The 18,848-nt window shown below is 46.6% G+C and overlaps 1 long non-coding RNA gene across 1 annotated transcript in view; it reads right to left on the bottom strand.

The window, feature by feature from the left end:
* The window catches only part of LOC146431507 (uncharacterized), a 50,964-nt gene extending 40,089 nt beyond the window's left edge, over positions 1–10,875 (bottom strand). Inside the window, exon 1 of the long non-coding RNA XR_014854668.1 lies at positions 10,828–10,875. This is a non-coding gene — a long non-coding RNA (uncharacterized LOC146431507). The remainder of the gene's footprint in view (positions 1–10,827) is intronic.
* Positions 10,876–18,848: the final 7,973 nt, after the last annotated feature.

The raw sequence follows: 18,848 nt of genomic DNA, 5'->3' as shown, positions 1-18,848 counted from the left end.
ATGGGCTGTGCCATCACATCACACCCACAGGGGTCTGTGGCTTGTCAATATTTCTACAAATACTCAGTGACAGTGCAAATCCAACCCAGAGAGGTCTGAGGCGGCAATAAACAAAGTTCTGCAACAAATGATGTAGCTGATGATGAATTAACTCCACAACAGGCTGGAAGGACCTCAAAATAATTCATGTGCTGAGAACTTCCATAAATCTTGCTAGTGGGGTGTCCTTGGTGAGCAATTAGATGAGTAACTGCTATTTGTTTGGGGAGATTTTCTTTTGAAGATGTTCTGCTGGCAGGTAAAGATGGAGTAGACAAACAAAACCCAAGGAAAACTCCACCAGAGCCCAGTTTGTAACTCAAATTAGGTTCATGAGTGTTATCAATTTTCCCTCTCTTTCCTGAAAATCAAGGATTCTTTCACTTTCAGACCTTTAAATCATGTGCAAAGGTGCAACAGGATTTCATATGTGCAAAGGTAGCTTTTTCCCTTGGACTACTGCAGGAACAAAGGAGTCCAACAACAATCATTGCACAGCTTTCCATGCACAGATGATAGAGCACTGCTCAGGCCTGAATGCCTGACTTATTCTCTAATTTATTATTCATTTACTTCTAGATTATAATGTCTAATTTATTCTGTAATGTATCAATTTCTCCCCCGATTTAGTCCTTTATCATCCAATCCGGAATTTAACTATAAATAAGTAAATAAATAAGCACATTCTGTGTGGCAGGTAAGCAATAAGCCATCATCATTTGGAACAGCAAGAGAAAGATGAAGTACAAAGGAGGAGAGATGGATTTCTGTGCAGAATTCATTGCTCCATCAGGCACACAAGGAGGATGTCAGAGGCAAACCAGGCTGTAGTTATAGCAACCATATGCTTTGCTGGAATAACACATTCCTGAGGACATGGCAAGCTCCAGCCCTGGTGGGAAAACAAGAGCTCACATCTCGAGTGAGAGGAAGCAGAGTTTGACCAGATCCTGCATTGGCTTCAGGGAGGGATGGAGGTTCTTTGGTGAGAGAAGCCCAGAGGTGGTCAAACAGCCAGTGACCAGCATGCTGGAGCCACCAGGGCTGGGTCTGCTCCCTAAACATCCCCTTGCAATTCCCACTGAAATGAACAACTGCTTTGCTCATTCTCAGGTGGACTTTAAATTCAAATAATACCGAGTGCTGCTAACTTTTCATAGCACCACACCTAGCATGGGGTTTGTAATAACTCACTGCTTTTCCCAGCTCACTGAGCTGGGCTGCCAGCCTTGGGCTCACGGGGCAGCAGGTGATCAGTGCTCAGCTTTGGGAGCATCCAGAGATGCTTTCAGCAAGGACCTGACCTGAAAATTGGCCAAAAATACAGGAAACAAAGAGCTCTGGGCTGAGAAAGGAGCAGCAGTGCCTGGGTGTCCAGATCCCAAATCCAGATCCCAAATCCAGATCCCAGATCCCAAATCCTGCCAAGCCTCCAGCCCTCCCGGCATGCACATCCTCTGGCACATCTGAGCCAGCAGGAATGAGCCCTTGCAGAGGGACCATCAGGGAAAAGGATTCCCAGGAGAGCTGTGAGCAATCCAGCAGTGCCCTGAGTCCATCTGGGCAGCCCTGTGGCTCCCACAGCCTCCCAGCACAGCTCTGAGGTGGAGCATCTGCACGGGCAAAGCAGCTGGTGGAGGCATCTGCTTGCACATTCAAGAGTGTCCAAACACTGATGCCAGGATTTGGGTTGAACCAATAGGCCAGATAAAATGCTAATTGCAATTACATCAGTCACTGCACCAAGCCTGGCACTCCTGGCCTGCCTTGGTTGGACTTCAAAAAGTGTCACAGCTGAGTGAGAGATTTGCTGCCCCTCGTGTGCCTCTGTGGCCCTTCTGAGAGCACTAGTGACACCACAGAGTGCTCCAGCACTCCAAGATGAGTCACACACTGATCCACACACAGGGAGAGGGATGCAGATGATTCTCCTTCCACACAAATCATGCACCATTCATTGGGTTTGTATCAATAAAATCAAAGCATATTAGAGGCACATTAAAGGCAGTGAGAACAGGCAGATCATGACACAGAAGGGGAGAAATGCCCTTGTTGTGCTCCTGCTTCTGAAGCCAACATTCTCTCATGTGCATCCTGCTCCTCACCCACAGGTGAGGCTCTAGTGCCAAACTCTGCCAGCTCATCAAGAAACCCTGATCATGAATCCCATTGGATGACACACCGGGATAGCAATGACAGTGTGTCATACTAGAGCTGGGCTTGCATTGCTTTCTGGCCCAGGAGAATAAAAATTAAAAATGTCATCAAAAGAGAGAGACACAACATTTCAAACAAGTCCAGCTTGAGTAAAAAGTAGTGGAACAAGAAAGAAATATGGACAATTAAATTTATTAAGGAAAGCAATTTTGCTGTGCTGAAAGAACCAACCCAACAAACAGGATCCAGAATGAGCAGCCAGAATGGAACAAAGGCTCTGCCAAATTTCAAGGTTGCTAAATTTCAGCCAGGGAAAGTTTCATTGATCTGAAAGGAAAATGGATCCAAGTCTAAAAGGAAGAAACAGAGAAACTAGGGAATGCTGGAAAAAAAACCAGGAGGAACACAGAGAATGAGCAAAACCTTCTGTTGCAAACACACAGCTCCTGTTTGGAGCCCCAGCACAGCTCCACCTGCATCCCCCCAGGCTCAGCCCAGAGCACTGCTGCTTCTCCTGGTTTTCTCCATCAGCTCTCCAACACCTCCACTCTGAACTGACTGTGAGCACAATCATTCCCATCTCCAGCACAGCTTTTCCTTGGTGTTTCCCACACCTGCACTGAGCCCTCCCTGGCCAAGGGCCTTCAGGGGAATCACTCAGTGTCCATCCAGAGCTCTGGCACTGAGCTCTCAAGTCCCAAAGCTCAGAGAAACTCTTCCAAGAGCTGCTGGGGATGCAGGGAGGCAGAGCCTCCTCCCGAGCCGTGCTGCAGAGCAGATGTGATTTCATTCTCTGGGCATTGTCAGTCTGGGCACAGGCAGCCAGAGCTGCAGTCGCACGGAGACAGAGAATTCCTGCTTGAAAACCAGATGGAGGAAGGAAGCGAAGCTGTCGCAGCTCAGGAGTTGCTCTCTGCATTGACTCCTTTTTCACCAGCTGGAGAACATGGAATTAATGCCAGCCATCCTTCACCTGCCTGGACTCGGCCATTGCAGAGATTTTCTCAAAAAGGCAAAAGTTATCTTGCCTGCATCTGTGTTTTCCTGTCTGCTCCATTACATCCCACTGGGAACAACCTCTGTGGGCACCTGATCTGAGAGAGATGGAGCCTGTGCTGGCACAGCTTCTGTCCCTTCCCTGTGGCACTGCAGTGACCTGGGCAATGCTGCCCCTCCAGAACCCAACACCAACACCCCAACAGCATGGCAGCACCCTGGATATCCTGGGAAGGGTCACCCCACTGTGCCCAGCTCCTCTGGATGCCCCCTGTGCCCAGGCAGCCCCCAAACTGGGATCCACCATGGCCAACCTGCCCAGCATCACCCCAGCCTGCCAGAGCCAGGCCTGCCTGGGACTGGGGATTCAGGAGAAACTCCCCAGCACAATCTCAAGGAAAAGCACAGCAAAAGGCTTAGGAAATGAGTTACACAAAGTTATTCAAGACTAACGACTCGAGAAGCTCAGCTCACTTTATCCAAGACTCGAGAATCTCAACTCACTTTATCCAAGAGTCCAAAATCTCCTCACAATAGGAGTTTCTGAGGAGAGGCAGCTTTGAAAACCAAAGTAAAAAGCATAACAAGGCACAGGGGAGCAGAAACTAAACAAACCCAGGCTAGAAATAGGCATTTGCTTTTGCCAGGCAGGGTATGTGCCATGGGAGCCACTTAAAAGGAGCTCTGCGTGGTGTGGTTTCTTTGGATCTTTTTATTGATTCCCTTTAAATTTCTGGCCAAAGAGAATTATAGTTCTGAGCCAAGAGTTCAGGAGAATTTTGTAACTTAATCTGCAAGAGGTCAGTTTGGAGGTTTGTTACAAAGTTCCTCAGCCCCAACACCAGCACACTGAGCTCCTGAGCTGCAGAGCTGCCCTTGCAGAGCTGACCACACACTGAGTGTCCCAACAGCACGTGATCACCAACAGCACGTGATCACCAACAGCACATGGTCACCAACAACAGCTTGTGGTCACCAACAACACGTGGTCACCAACAACACATGGTCACCAACAACACGTGGTCACCAACACGTGGTCACCAACAACACGTGGTCACCAACAACACGTGGTCACCAACAGCATGTGGTCACCAACAGCTCAAGGTCACCAACAACAGCTCATGGTCACCAATGGCATGTTGTCACCAACACATGGTCACCAACAGCACATGGTCACCGGACCAGGTTGCTCCAAGCCCCATCCAAGCTGGCCTTGGACACTTCCAGGGATGGGGCAGCCACAGCTTCTCTGTGCAGCCTGAGCCTCTGGGCCTCACCTCCCTCAGTTCTTCCCAATATCTTACCTAAATCCCTCCTCTTCCAGCGTTCCTTGCATTAGATCCTCGTTACACTTGTCCGTTTCCATCCCACATGGGATCATCTCCATCCCTTGCCAAGTACTGACAGCTCAGGGACAGGGACAGGGACAGCACTTGGGGTTTCTCCTGTTGGGTACATAGAATTATTTCTGCTTTTCTCGCTCATTTTTAGAAAAGAGATAGATTAATTCCCATAAAAAATATTTCAGTTATTATTCCCAGGGTATTGTTTGCTCTCCCCTTTCTTTCTTTCTTTTTGTACTTTCAGTAGCAGTGAAAAAGGGATAAAGAAAAATAAATGACATTATCAGCCATTTTGAGAACAAAACTGAAAGTTTTCAAAAGTCTCTTTATAGTGTTCATTACTTCCATGACATCAAAGTGGTTTTCTCTTGAGTAAGCAGTTGACTTTTAAACCATGGGACAGATGAAGAAAGCAAATTTCACAGAAAATAATGATAATTTAAAAGTAATTTTTCCAAGTGAAAGCATATAAAAACCAAATCCATAAAAATAAATCTAAGCACTTCTTAGCTGAACCTAAGATGATTTAAAAGACACAAATGAGGGATGTTTCTACTGCCAGGAATGGATGGAGTTCACACTGGAAGCTTCCTTTTTTCTTTCTTTTCTTTCTTTTCTTTCTTTTCTTTCTTTTCTTTCTTTTCTTTCTTTTCTTTCTTTTCTTTCCTTCCTTCCTTCCACTTTCTTGCTTTCTCTCTTTCCCATTTCTGTACTGAACACATTTCAAAGCATCTGTTTCATGCAACTCCTCACACTGCAGGTGTCCTTTGGAAATACCAACACACAGCACCGAATGGAAATAAATGTTCTGCTGCATATCAGGTTTCAGTGAAGCAGCCCACATTCCTCTCCCCATCAATCACCCAACCCCACCTCTGTCTCTCACACTGGATAAACCAATTTATGGTAATGGACAAGTCAATACCAGCTTTAAATGGCTCAGTGAACCAGGAAAACATTGCACCAACTTCCCGGTGAGGTTTGCCCTGCTGGTCCTCAGGCAGCGTGAGGGAACTGTTTGAATATGGAATACAAGAGTATTTGTGTCACTCACAGTTTGTTCCAGAGGTACAAAGCAGGCTGTTGCTGCCCATCCATCGTGTGGCTGTGCAGGGATGCTGGGATGCTGGGATGCAGGGATGCTGGGATGCTGGGATGCTGGGATAGAGGGATGCAGGGATGCAGGGATGCTGGGATAGAGGGATGCAGGGATGCAGGGATGCAGGAGCAGCACCTCACCCCCCCAGCCTGCTTTCCTCCAGGAAACCCAAACCTTGCTGCAGATTTACTGTGCTGCAGCCCAAGATGTGCATTTGCAGAGCAGGGGAGGATGAGGTCCCCACTGGTGTCCCCAGGGGATGAACACACAGACAGGCACTGCTGGAGCAGGGCTCATCCCATTCCCCCCACTGGCTGAGGCTGCACTTGCTTCATGCCAAACACAAAAAGAAATCTCGTAGCTTCAGTGTTTCAAGCAAATAAAACGTTTCATTCCACATGAGATCCCTTTTTTCCCCTTCATTTTCGGGTCAGTGAACTGTCACCCTGCTCCTGCTGTAAAACACAAGGCAGTATTTAGGAAGAAAAGAGCCACTTCAGAGCATCAGGGCCAGAAGTTCCCTGCTGCAAATGTCAGCACCCAGGGTTTAACGTGCTTTAAAAGTTCTTTCCATCAGTCTTCTGAGCAAAATCCCATTTTTCATGTATTTCGTGAATTGCCAAGTTTCATTCCCCTTCTCCCGTGCTGGCAGAGCAGGGACAGCTCTGCAGAGGGTCAGACAGGCCAGCCAGGAGGAGTGCTCAGAGGCCAGCAGGAGCTGGGCTGTGCCAGGCTGGGGAGCAGAGCACTGAGGGTTACCCCCATGGCCCTGGCTGTGCCCTGGGCAGGGAGCCTCACAGGGCTTCTGGACAAACATCCCTGCAGCCTCCAGCTCATTGCTGTCTCTCCTGATGCTTGCAGAGCTAGAGAAGAGGTTGTTGTCCCTCTGCCTCTCACCACAATCTCACAGCCCACAGACCAATGAGGTGAGAGCATCACCTACACCTGAAACCTGATCTTCCTGTGAGAAGAGCTGCTCTGGGCCATGGGGATCTGCAGCTGGGTATTCCCCACTTCTGACACAATTATTCAGGTATCTCTTTTTCAGGATCCTGCCCAAAACTCCTCTGGCATCTACTACTGAAGTACCAAAGCTTCATCTCTTTTCCTCCAAGCTCAATTTCACCCCCAAGAATTCAGTGTCAGTGAGAACTGCACTTATAAACTCCACATCCACCTCCTCTCATCACCCCCTGAAAAGATTCCATCCAGAGTGCAGTGATGGAAAAATAGAATTCCTATTTACTTTGGGGGCTTTGCAGCAGACCTATTGATTACTGACTGCTCCCTGGGACTGTCCTGTTGACTTCAGAAGAGCCAACTGTGCAGAAAAGTTTTATTTCATGTAAAGGAGCCTGAGGGGATTGAGTCCAGTGCCTGAAAGACAACACAGAGTGTGACAGGATGGGGCTGTTCAGCCAGAGCCAAGGCAGCTCCAGGGGAAGCTTTGCTCTCTGCAAACACACCAGGGATGAGCCCAGGGATGGAGGAGAAGCCTGAGACAACACTGGCTAAGAACTGGTAAATAGAAAGTGGCCTTAGTGGGTTTGGGCTGGGAGCAGACATTGCCAGGCAGCTCGGCTGGGAAAGCTTTGGAGCAAGGCTGGGATGTGTGCTCGGGTGGTTCATTGAGGTTTGGAGCCCTCAGAGCACTGCAGAGCTGCACTGCAGGATGTCACAACCCCACCTCCCACTGCCCAGACCTCAGGGGCTCTAAAACACAGAAGGGAAGAAAGGCAGGTGAGAAGGAAAATGTCTGGGAAGCACTTGTGGCCACTCCTGCCCACATCCCCTCCCATCAACCCAGCCAGCCCCCTGTGCTCCTGGCCACAGCTCCCCTCCAGCAGCATTCCCATACTGATGGCTCCAGGATTCAGCTGCTCCCCTCTCCTGATTCATGGGCAGCAGATGGTACAAATGACACCCCTTTTATTTTCTGGATGAATTCGTATCACCCTGCCAAGATGCTATTTTTTTTGCTAGTTGTACATTGTGTAACCAGTCAAAAGACCAGCTCTGCTTCAAAATGGAGCAAAACTGCAGCCACAGACAAGTCAAAGTGGTAATGAATTATCAGTCAGAGCAGGTTCAAGGTATTTAAGAGGTTTTAATAACTAGTTTTAGTTTGATTCCCTGGGTTTGCTTGTGGTTTGCTGAGTTTGTTTGCAGCAGCACATTTGATGCTGCACATCATCACAGCAGCAGTTCTTCCCAAAGCTGATTTCATTATCATTTTGCAAATTGAATCCTTGTCACAAATTTTCCAAGAATGGTAAATAAATGTCTCCTTGCCCAGACTTCTGGTGAGTTAAACCAATGGCCTGACAGAAGCTCAGGACATCTCACTCACATTCCACCAACCCATTATGGTTGCTCTATTTTGATTTTAATCTCCTCTTCCAAGTGTTATGAGCTGAATTTTTTTTATTGATTAATTTCAGAGCCTTTCCAAGAACTTGTTAGGCTTTTTAGTCAATAATAAACTGGACTGTATTTTTTCCTTTTACATTTAGGATCTGTATTTGCATTTTGATAGTTCTGAGACCTCCTCTGAGCTCCACAAGCTGTTAAAAATGATTGCTCCTTGTTCCAAATAGTTTCGATTAATTCTTTCTAATTCTAAAGGGAAGTTCCTCAGATCCTGTGGCCTGACCTATCCAGCACATCCAAACAAACTCCAATCTGTTTGTTCTCTGTCCTGGTCCTTTATTCTACCCCAGACAAAATTACCCAGGTTATCAGGGCATTTAGATGCTTCTGTAAGCAGCCCCTAGACCTACATTTCCTCTCCTATTTCTAAGGCATTTATAAGCACTTTTCCTCCTGCTTTTCGCCTCCCCTGCTAAACAAAACACACTTCACTTCAGGCTCTTCCTTTCACCACGCTGTGCTTTGCTCTGCCTTCCCCTCCAGTCCTTGTCCAGTGCTTTTCCACCTCTTCAGGTTTCCCCATCCCCAGGAGCTCCCCGTTCTGCCCTGGGGCTGTTTGCTCTCTCCCTGCCGCCCCTTGCATGGAAGATCTCCACCCTCAGCTGCTCTACTCTGCTCTGGCTTCTCTCTCTGCCCTTCCTCATCCCACCTTCCAAGGGATTCTCCTCCCCACATCTGCAGTGGTCACAGAAATCCTCACACCTGAACTGCTGCCCTTTTCCCTTCCCCACAGGAGCACCTCAGCCATTTCCATCAGCATTACCTGCAGCTCTCCCATGGTGACACACCCCTGACTGCAGAGCTGCCCAGGTCCCCTGTGCCACCAGCCTCTGTCCCTGCAGACCCTAAAGCTCTGCAATCCAGCTGGCCAGGCAAGAGTGTCCCACGGCTTTTAGCCAACCCTGCGGATGTGAAATGGCAAAACGAGGAGAAATGTCTGAGGGGAATTCCGAGTGCCCCAAACCCGGCACAGTGTTGATTTCCCATTAAAGTCACTGACTGGTGCTTCGCACCCTCCTCAGCTCGAGTCTCCATCGGGGAGGAGAACAGAGAATAATTCCTCTCCTTCCCCCTCTGCTGGTGTGAGAGAGCTGCGGCTGCAATCGATGAGGAAAACTGGAGGCTTTCGGGCACTAATTCTGAGTTACAAGCAGTCAGTTCCTTTCCCAAGTCCTACAAATCCTCTACCAACCCCAGGTTAACCTGCCAGCCGTGGAGCTCCAGGGATTTGCTGCTCTTGCCCTCTCACATCTCTGATTGTTCCCCTCCCTCGCTGTCAAACTCTCAAGTGCCTCATTTTCTGAGATAAATGACAATGTACATGGGAGACGTGAAGCAAAAAAAAGCACCTTGCAATTAAATATTTTAATAGACATTTTGAAGACGGTTTTGAAAGGATTTAAAATTAATATTACCAATGGTATGCATCAAAGGGCTCAGGCTGAACAATACCTATCACTTTGTCTGCTACAGAATGAAGTGCAAAAATAACACCCTGTAATATTTTGTACCAGCAGCCCTTTTGGCTCTCCCCAGGACAGACATCCTGCAATTGCTGTGTACAATTACTTTTACAGAGTAAAAATTCTTTTACAGAATTACTCTTACAGAGCCCATATTCACACCAAGCTCACAACAGCTTTGGTGACTCTCATTGATTTTTTGGCTCCCCAGGTTGTCATCCCTTGCAATGCCCAGCACAGCCCAGGTCAGCACCCCAGAACATTGCAGATCCCCTATGCCACCACATCATCCCCACATCTGAGACTAAACACTCTCTGGCTAAAAAAACATTATTTCCATTACATTTGGCTTAAACCCACTTATTTATAATTAAGTTACTGATCCGTGCGTTGGTGTAAAACGACTCTACAACATAAGTGCAGCAATAACCCAGAACTAAATCTTTAAATAACAATTGTCAAGTGAGAAGATATATATAGAATATATCAAAACTAATAGCGTTCATCCATCTTTCAAAACAAGTTAAATGTGCCTGTTTCCTCTGGAAAATCTGTGTTTGCTCATTGCACATTTTATTTTCATTACATTTGAACCTTTCAGCAGAAATAAAATACACAATCAAAGTGGGATGGTTGTTTGGATTGGTTTGCAGGCACTTACACATTAGAAGAAAAGGAAATGCATTAAGATTCACAGAGACATTTGTGCTGGTGACCACTGGGAAGAAGCAATTTGAGCAGGGGAACATGTAATCAGGGATGACAGCTCCAGCACAGATCTGATTAACCAGGTAGTGCAGAAAAGGCTTCCAAGAAAGGAAAGCCCCAGCATTTGGGATATTTACAGGGAGTCTGGACAGAGAACTCTAAACCAGCATGCTGCTTGAGCCACATAGGTAAACTTGGTGACATCCTTGGAACATCCCACACAGTCTGCTGTGTGCCCAGCTGACCTGGGAATCCAAATGCTGCTCTCGGAGCAGATCTCTCATGGGCAGGAACTGCTTTTCCTCAGAGCAATCAGGAAACAGCCAAAAACCCACTGACCTTGCATTCACAGCTTGGAAGAGCTGATATCCAGGGAATTTGGGCATCTCTCTGGTTCTTCACCCCACAGACACCCTCAGTGCAGGGAACCCTGAGCAGTCAAACTGAATCCAACAGTGCTAACCCAAATTCTGGAAGGAATTCATCCCCTTAAAGCACACGGAATACATCTGAAGGTGACCATTCCTGGGCAATGTACAACTGCTTGTCCCACCACTGGGGACCAATTCTGAATAAATAGTTCAGTACTCACCTGGCTCTCAGGAACAGCAGAAACTTCTGGTCATCACTGGCACCAGGAGACCTGAAAGGGAAACAGATTTTGTTGTTCAGAAAGCACATTAAACACATTGTCCATGAGGAATTCCCCAGGAAGCTGAGCTGTTCTTTGTCAGTGCTTCCTGCACACTGCTTGGCTTCAAGCTGCTACATTATGCACCCAGCTCTGGGGCTAGACAGGAACACAGAGAATCACAGCCATGAGAATTTGAAGAAGTGTTGCTCCTAAAGCAATTAATTATCTTAAATACTTCCAAGCCTTTGTGAACAGACGTAACCTCATAAAGAGCCCATCATCCTCAAGTTCCCCAGCTCACTGTATCTTCACGTTCATTGCTGACACTACTGAATTTCCTTTTGGATTCCTTAAAGACATCTCATTTATCTTTATTGGATTTCCTTTCACTTGGGTTTAAAGTTAAGCCATGCAGGAGAAGTTAAGCTGTAGCAGAGGAGAAGTAATCAGTGCATAAAGTCTGAATCTTAACAAAGGGTGTCCCAACTTGCTGAAAATGCAGAATATTGTGCAAAATGCTGCTCTTAAGGGGCTCCTTTAAATAGAGCTCTGTGTGTGCTGTCACAGGGGACAGAGCTGGGAAAGACTCACGGCACTTCAGGAAGCTGAGTCTGAAACACCTGGAAATTACCAAATTCTGCCAGTGCCTCAGGACTCACACAAACACAAAGTGTAAAATCAGAGAAACAGGAGATATTTGGTTTTGAAGTATCAGAAGTGATCCCTGGCAGACAGGAGCCAGAGGTGAGGCCAAGGCTGGCAGAACAAACACATGGAATGACACAATGGTTTGAGCTGGAAAGGACCTTGAACATCATCCATTCCAGCCCTGCCATGGCAGGAGCACCTTGCACCATCCCAGGAGCACCTTGCACCATCCCAGGAGCACCTTGCACCATCCCAGGCTGCTCCAAGCCCTGTCCACCCTGGCCTTGGTTGTGTCTTACTCAGCACAGGGACACAGGGCTTTGGGTCACCTGAGGGAACCTGGGGAGACTCCAAGGGAGGCCAAGTAAGATTAAATACATTAAAAAAGCAAAGCCATTTTTCCCCATCACTTTTCTCTTGTGCCTTTCCTCTCCTCAGCCCTGCCACATCCTGTGTGAATCTGGACACAAGCCTACAGTAAGATTCACCTCCCCCTTTGACTCATCCTGCAGCTCACCAGAAGGGCTCTCTGCACATGCAGCCACAAACACTTCACCAACCGAGTGCACAAAGAATATTTATCAAACTCTCTGAACCCCAAGAGGAGCCCTGGCATGAATAACACAAACTGACTGGCCTGGAGAATTTAGCACACGTAAAATAAACAGATTTGGCGGCGCTAAATCAAGGATTAGCATTGCTCGTGCAGCTCGGCTGTCGCTGCAGCCCCAGATTTGCAGAGCAATGAATCAAACAGCGCCGGGAAATCAGCCCTGGTTTGCATTTTGATCTGCCAGGAGCTGCAGCTCCTGACTGCACTGTGCCACTCGTGCTGCCGGAGCAGATCCATCACTGCTCCAAGTGGGGGGTGCTGGGCTCTCCCCCCTCTCCCCTGCTGTAAATCTCCCTGCTGAGTTATGGCAGACTTCACATTTAAGAGAGCCAATTAGAAAATATGGATGCTCAAGGTATACTCGTGCTGTTTACCTAAAATTGATTAAAGGCTGGAGCAAATAACTCCTCCATCATCTGTCCCAGGGGTGCAAATATAGACACTGCCAAATGTTTGGGTTTACTTCTACCACTACATTAAAGCAGCTCAGCTCATAAATGGCACTTTGAGGAATACGGGCTCAGCTGCAGGGCTTTGAATCTTCCGTGATATACTGACATTATTTGAAGTTTATCTTTATTGAGCTTCGAGTATGATATGGTAAAAGGAAAAAAAACCCAGTAAAACTTCCATGAAATGAGTTACAGATGCAGCTGCTTTAACAGAGATTGCAAAATCATGCAGTTATTCCACATGCTGCTGCTTAGAGTGTGCTTCACCCTGCACTACAGCACTCCAAGGAACAAAGGAAATGGAGCAACATTCAAGATGAAAACATCCCCAAAGGAGACATGCTGTCATCCTGGGCCATAACTTCTTTTTGGATGCTCTCCACCATGACTCACACATTTTAGCAGCTCTTTTGATGCCATTATAGTCATTTTTGAAGTCTCCTAATCTCAGTGGTACTTGTAAATCAGAATAGCTGGAATAACTTCACTGGAATTACAGGGTAACTGTGTGCAACTGACTGCAGGGAGAGTCTGGCTGTGGGTTCCTTTTCCAATTATTTGTCTAATCCACCTGTGATCCGTTTGTGAGCACAAATCCATCCCGTGCTACACACACCTGCAATTTCTTATCACTGACACTGGACTTTGTTGCCACAGTTTCAATTTACACTTCAATATCCCAAGAAAGAGATGGAGAATGTCTCTTTCCCTGACCAGCATCTCAATGTTCTGGATTACAAAACTGTCTGCACGGAACTGAAAAACTCCCTTATGTTGCCCTGGTTTCCTGTAGAACAGGTAAGAAAAAGATATTTGGAATCACTGATCATTCCAAGAAGTGTGAAAAGAAAAACAAATTTAAAGCACAACTAAAATAAATGGTAACACGCCGATGATTCAAAAAGGTCAAATGTCTGGTGTGGAATATATATATATATATATATATGTATATGTGTGTGTGTGTATATATATATATATGTGTAGGCAGTGTTCAATCTTAGTCCTATCAATGTGATACTAAAGATTTTCAGAAGAATACGCAATTAAAAAAAAATCTGAACAAGCCATCAATAAATCAAGCAAAATAATACAGTTTTAAAGCCTCCATCTGCTGTATGTCTCATAATTAATGTCTTTCTCAAATCGTGCTGGGATTACATTTATATTTCTATTGAAAAAATCTTGTGCAGAAATGTCCTCCAGTCCCAAATTGAAATATTAGAACAAGTGCTAACAATTTCTCCTCCAATCCTAATTTCTAATACCCTCCTTGAAATTCATTTTAATTTCCTGATTTCCATAGGAATTTCACTTTTGCACATTTAAATGGTTGAACTGAAGCTCCTTGAACACAACCTTGATCCAGCTGAGGGGCAGGCAGAGGAAACAGCTCCTGCCAGGAGTTCTCTATTTCTGCTTCAAAATCATATTTTGCTTCTCACCCAACACACTTCAGAATTGCAGTTTTTCACCAAGGCTTGGGTCATTAGCCAGGATTTCCTGGGGGATGGGAAGAGCCTGGTGGGATCCAAAACCCACAAACTGCAATGAAATTGTGCTCATTGTGTTTCTGCTTGGTTTGTTCTGCAACCCAGAGTTCCCTCCAATGGCCCTAAATTCACCTGCTGAGGTGCCAAGCCCAGACTCCAGGCTGGGCACACATATTTAATTTTTTAATATTTTGGATGGAAATTAAAATATTTTTAATATTTTAATTTCCATCCAACAGGTTATCACAGAGGCTTTAGGGAGCCTCTGTTGGATGGAAATTTAAAAAAAAGAGCAATAAAAGTGCTTTAAAAATGAAATGCAGTGATGCCATTGCAGGAGGCAATGCAGGTACAAACCTGTTGGCCACTCCCAAGTTAATCTGGGGTTTCACACCACCATTTAAGCTGTCTGGGGGAAATAATTGAGTGCAAATCTGTTTAAAGTCCTGCACTTTGATTTTATCTAGGAATACAGATAATCAATCTCTGGGCTGAAAGCTGTGGATTACAAAATGTACCGGAGCAAATGGGAATTTTATTGGCTCAGAAATAAACATGAAGGGGTCAGGGCAGAGATGACCTTGCGGTGGATGGATGGAGCAGGGGAGGAAAGGCTGCCAGCCCTGCTCTGTAATCCCCCAGGGCATCTTCCCAAGGAGCAATCCCAACTTCCAAAATGCCAACCAGGGCATGAGCTGAGTGCTTACTGCAGCTTTGGACAACACTCTCAGGAACATGGTTTGTGGTGTTCTTTAGGGGCACACAGGATCTCCACCATGGTATGGTGAAGACACTTAATTGCAAAAATCCAAAAATCTTAAACTGTTAGTTTGTTCTGAGTTTCCACCCTTGTGATGCACAAATGTGCTTAACCAACACCACAGAGCAGATAGGAACATCAGGTGTGACCAACCACAGCCCCACTGTGAGCACTGATTGTTCTGATCATTGTTTTACAGTTATGGAACTTGTTTGCCACCTCTAGTTCAGCTGAGTCATTCCCAGAATGCTTTTCCAGTTAGCCAAAGGAACAGAAGTGAGCAAGGATTTCCCAAGGGCAGCAAGGATCTCACTTTGCAAGGCTTTTCTGCTCCTCAATGTTGGAATTCTCAGATGTCCTGTGCTGGACTCTGCTGACCCTTGCAGGTCCTTTCCAGCTCAGGAGATGCTGCACTGCTGGCAGATGAGTGTTCAGCCTGTTTCCCTCTGCCCAGCCATGCTCTGGACCTGCTGTCCTGCCTGCCCTGCCCAGGGTGATTCCCCCCAATCCTGCAGCCTTGAGCACCCCGAGGAGCCCCAGTGCTCCAGCAGAGCTCATCCCACCACAGATCCCACTGCACACACCCTTCAGCATGGGAGAAACTGCTTCTGGACTTCAATTTCCAAATCTGTCCAACACTAAAAAAGGCTTTTGAAAAATCTCTCCCCTCCTCAAAAAAATTTCTAAGCCCCATTGGGCTTTTTTGTGAAATAGCTTTTTCCTCCCCTTTCAGTGTAACACAATATGTTATTCAAGAGCCAGAGAGTTGTCAGTTTTTATGTTATGATAATCTTCTCAAGCATCCAATTCTATTCTGCTTCTTCCCTTCATGCTGTCACTCACATTCCAGCCTGTCACAAAAGAAAATGGCTGAATACATTAATTACAACTTGTTAGACCTCCATATAGTTAATGCTATTGAGAAAATCAAATCGCTTGGAAAATAGCTAAAGAGAAACAGTTGCTGGTATTGCAGAATCTTTATGTGTCGCACTTCAAAGCTGGAGCTTTGCAAGACAACAAAAATGATTATTATAGAGAATGAGAAAATCAAATACAACTTGATCCTCTACCCTTGGAATGTTTTCTGAATGCATTACAATATATATTTTCTATCCTGGCAAGAGCAGTTGAACACTTTTCACATATTACCTTCTTTTATGGTCTAATTACAAATACAGTTTGGAAATTACAGTATAAAAACTCTCTGAAGCTAGGAGGAGATCCAAGTCGCCACTCACACAGGCATCCCCAATGGCAGTGAGGGCTCCATCAACGTGAATAGAAGATAATTCTGTTGGGGCTCAGAAGACAAACACTTGCCCTGGGGTTGAAGGGAGGTGCTGACATTGCTCCCCTCAGCAAGGCTCTGACTCCTGTGGCTCTGCCCAGGACACAGCTGGATTTTTAACTGGGAAATTCAAACATACACCTAACCATTATGCGTAAAAATTATCAATTTCCAGTCTGAGACCTGAAGATCATTGCTCAGCACAAAGCACAAAGCCCTGACACCTCTCAGACTCCCATGGGAGTGCAAATGAGCAAAGCCCAGGTTTTGCATGGGCTCACCCAGAGAGGCAGCTCTGCAGGAACTCCAGGCAGAACATCTATGGAACATTCACACCACCAAGGATTGAGCAAGGAAAGGTCCTTTCCATGACTGCTGCCCAACCCCTCACCCTGCTCTGGGCTGGGCAAAGCACTGAGGAAATTGGCACCACAATGTACAGCCCAATTTGCCCGAGCAGATGTCAAATGGCCATTAGCATTACAATGATTAGGAAACTGAAATTACGTCTTATGGGTTTGGTGCCTTAGATCAGGTGTTAACCTGCCTTAATTAAACTGCATCTCGGTAATTGATTTCACAGGGCTGAACTGTAAGTAACAACTTGCAGACAATCTGGGGTTTTATCTGGCAAGAAAACATAAATCAGCCTTCACACATGGCTTTACCTCCTTGTCTCCATCCCTTCTGTTCACTCCTCTGCCTTTACCTGCACACAACCTTCCCTTTTACACCCACATTTAATCTCTGCTGCTTTCTCTTCTGCAGGAGGTGAGAGTCAGAGCTGGGTATTGCAGGGTAAGCAGCACTCAACATCTGATCAAAGATCTTCTCCCAAAGCTTCTTCCCATGTGCAGAACCACAATGATTTGTTCCACTCCCCCAGGCACGGCCAGGGAGTGACTGAGTGTGCACAGGAGGATGGGACTGGGGCAGTGAACCAGCCAGGCACAGCAATCCTGGTGTGACCTGGGCTTCTCCCAGCTCTTCCCACACTGTGCAACAGCTATTGAAATAGAATAACAGAATTATAACAGTTCCACCTGCTTTTGGCTCCAGTGTTCAATATGATCAAATACATTAGGTGGGAGCGATCAGTGTGACCAAATACTGATCAATTCCCCGTCACAGAACACATCCAGGTTCTTCCCTAAGTGAGGGATTGGCAGATGAGCTTTGTGTCAATCACAGCCTTTCAAAACAAGGGTCAAGAGCAAAACCAGGAGCTTGGAGCTCAAGGAGAAAGGAGTGGCAGCATGAAGTGCCCTCAGTGGAGGCCACAGAGCTGATCCAACACTCAGCCCCTCCAGCACTGTCACTGTCACTGCCTGTGCCACCTGCAGTCACTGCAGACATCCACCTGATGCCACAGCAATCAGCCTTCCCTGGCCCTGAGGAGCACAGAGCAGCTGCAGGGGTGCAGAGCTGCAGAGAGCCATGAGCCAGCTCAGCCCTGAGCCCCAAAGGGCACCACATCCTCCCCTGTGCCTGGGCTGTGTTTTACCTGACATCACCTTCCAGAGGAGCTGTCACTGCTGGTGCAGCTCAGCACAACCAGAACAACAGGCTGAAAAATTGCTTAAAACACGTTTTTATCCTGCCTGCCTCGGTGCTGTCACCTGACAGGAGTATCTGGGGTATCCACTCAAGCAAAGCAGCCTCCCCAGCCACCAAGGCTCTCTGCCAAGGCAGCTCCCAGCAAAGTGCAAGCTCAGAGGTGGACTGTGGGAGGAAAACTCCACAGGAAGCACATCTTGGCTGGGAGGATTGTGGCATTTTGCAAATATCACATACACCTACATTTGGCATGCAACACGTGTCCCTGAGTTGTATTTCTGATCCAGGTAGTTCTGTAATGTGCAGTCTCAGGCAGCCTCAGCGAGAGGCGAAGCTATCAGAGCTCCCTGAAGCCTCTGTGATAACCCAGGCACGCTCTGACTGCATCCATCTACAATATGAGCTTAGAACAACACACTAATTATTCATGGGCTATTAGTGCTCCTTTTCCCTGCAGCACAAGACACAGAGAAAGCCTCAGAATCCCATTTTTCTTCACTTGCAAATAGCAGGAGCAGAATGTAGCAAATTATTCCAAAAAGCACCTCTGAGAAAGAGACAGCACAAACAAAACCCCATTAACAGACCCCACACCACATGTTCCCGTGATCCACGAGCAGCAAACCCACCTCCTGCCACTGCCTGTTAAGGAAAGCAAAGCAACATTTTCATTCTTTTTTTCCCCTTAAATGATTTACAGCTGCATCATTCCAAATCTTCCCACTGTGTTTGCTCTTGAGCTTGTACTGAATTCCTCAGTGTCACATTTCCAGCAGCTGGCTGCAGCTCAGCACCCTGAGGATTCACACTGGGGAGATAAAACATGGCAACAGCAAGGGGAAGGGCAGAGCACTGCAGGAAGGTGCTGCAGGGATCCCAAACAAACCAGGACCTGGCACCAGCCCTGCTGCTGGATTCTCCCACTCTGGTGCTTCCCAAACTCCACATCAGGTTTTGGGTTTAGTCACATGACTTGTTATCAATAGAGTTTGTCAGTAGTTGTTTTAAGCATGTTTTAACTTCTTCCAGTTATGCAACAGAACCCAGAGACTGATGTTTTGTCTCTTTTTTCAGGTGGTGTTATATCCTCCACGCTTCCAAGGAAACTGGAGCTTCCCAGACTGACTGCTCTCCTGGTGGCAAACAGTAATAAACAGACTAAATTAAA

The sequence above is a fragment of the Lichenostomus cassidix genome, chromosome 12 (assembly GCF_008360975.1).
Source record: "Lichenostomus cassidix isolate B80296 chromosome 12, HeHo_3.0, whole genome shotgun sequence".
NCBI lineage: Eukaryota > Metazoa > Chordata > Aves > Passeriformes > Meliphagidae > Lichenostomus > Lichenostomus cassidix.
Note: the sequence above shows the minus strand (reverse complement) of the source record. Positions and strands in the feature narration are given on the sequence as shown.